The sequence below is a fragment of the Chiloscyllium plagiosum genome, unplaced genomic scaffold, assembly GCF_004010195.1.
Source record: "Chiloscyllium plagiosum isolate BGI_BamShark_2017 unplaced genomic scaffold, ASM401019v2 scaf_4390, whole genome shotgun sequence".
Taxonomy (NCBI): domain Eukaryota; kingdom Metazoa; phylum Chordata; class Chondrichthyes; order Orectolobiformes; family Hemiscylliidae; genus Chiloscyllium; species Chiloscyllium plagiosum.
In genome coordinates, this window is record NW_025215262.1 from 10,281 (window position 1) to 12,125 (window position 1,845).

Genomic DNA, 1,845 nt, shown 5'->3' on the forward strand with positions numbered 1-1,845 from the left:
GCTCAGCAGGTCTAGCAGCATCTGTGAAAAGAAATTAGAGTTAACGTATCTGAGGAAGGGTGACCAGACCCGAAACTTTAACTGATTTTTTCTTCACAGATGTTGCATGACCTGCTGAGCATTTCCAACAACATCTGTGCAAGTTTAAACGGAGTTGTTTGGAGTATATACCTGAGAGTAACTTTATAAAGTGCGAGTCAGACCACATCTGGAGTAATAACAGAAGTTTTGGTCCCTTTATTTAAGGAAATGTGTCATTTCATCAGAGGCATTTCACAGAAAATTGACTGGGATGAACCCTGGATTGCAGGGATTATCTTTTAAGAAAAGGCTGAAGAAATTGGGTCTCTACTTACTGGATTTGGGAAGAATGAGAGGTGATCGCATTGTAACATGTAGGATTCTTAAGGGGTTTGACAGGGTAAATACTGAGCGGAAGTTTCCCAACATGAGGGAGTCTGGAACCAGATTCTGGGTCACTCACGGAATCATGGGTTCTGTTTTGGATTCGTCAAGTTTAAGACAACACCGACATGAATCAGGGGTTTCAGTAGCAATGGAGCTGTGGTGAGGTGGAGATAAGCAAAATTTTAAGAGATTGGAATTCCTGGTGTTTGTGATTGTGTCGATGTCTGATCAGAAGGTCATCTTGTGGTCAGATATGAGAGCAATATTGTGAACGGTGCGGTTCTGTCTCAGATAGTTCCCAGTGGGAGGGAGGGGCTCAGCAATAAGGGAAAGTAATTTGTAATAGCAACTGAAGACAATGGCTTTAACCATTGCAACGTTTCGTTGCAGGAAATTGCAGCCAATCGCGTAGTGGGAGCGTGATGAGCAGTTTGATAACTGAGTAATGGAGAGCGATGATGATGAGGGAGAGCTGGGCATTGTCAGTGTACATGTGAAACCTAACACGGTACTTTTGGACGATGTCACCTCCTGGCAGTATGTAGGTGAGAAACAGGAGGGACCGAGGAGAGATCCTTAAGGGACACCAAATACAAGGAATTAAGAAAGGAAAGGGAGAGTTGGGATGGAGCAGGTTTTTCCAACAACGGTGGGGTCAAATATTAGTTTGCAGCAGAATGGGAGAGAAGGACATAACCAGAAAAGACAGAGAGATAGAACAAGGAACAATATCTGTGAATTGGCGAGGGGGAGCGATGAAGAGGAGGAGCAGCCCAACTCCAAAAGCACTATTCCTACATTAGTGACATCACCCAACTCCACCCTAGTCTCAGCTCATTTACTGAAATACTCGTCTATCCCTGTGTTATCTCCAGACTTCATTATCCAAACACAGTCCTGGCCAACCTCCCACATTCAACTTACATGTAATCTCAAGAGTATCTAAAACCCTACTGCCCAAGTGCTCACTTGTACCAAACCTTGTTGATCCATCAAAAGGCTCCTATTAACAAGCAACAATTTAACATTCTCACCTTTGATGTAAATCCTGGCTGTGAACATCCCTGTCTCCCTGCACCACACAACCTGTGAGACCCCGACAACTCATTTTCTTTCAGACTCCCAACGATGTGTTTATTCATTGCTTCACCTGTCCAGCTGTTTCTACTGTTGCCAAGGCAACACGGTCTGGAATTCCCACCCTAACCCCCTCAGACCTGCTTTCCTCCTTTAAGGTATTCCTGAAAACCTGTTTATTTGGCAATTCTTTTAAGCACCTGACCTAATATGCCCAGCTGTGGCCTTCTGTCAGAAGTTCTCAATAGTATTTCTGTGGAATTATAAACATGATAAAAAAAAGTTGTTGATTTGCACAATAATTGTCAACTCTTCCCTGTCGCTGAGTGAATAATCTATAACAGCTCTTACCCAACCACA

The 1,845-nt window shown here is 43.5% G+C and overlaps 1 long non-coding RNA gene across 1 annotated transcript in view; it reads left to right on the plus strand.

The window, feature by feature from the left end:
• The window catches only part of LOC122548241, a 16,674-nt gene that overhangs the window by 9,463 nt on the left and 5,366 nt on the right, over positions 1-1,845 (plus strand). Inside the window, exon 2 of the long non-coding RNA XR_006311197.1 lies at positions 224-225. This is a non-coding gene — a long non-coding RNA (uncharacterized LOC122548241). The remainder of the gene's footprint in view (positions 1-223; positions 226-1,845) is intronic.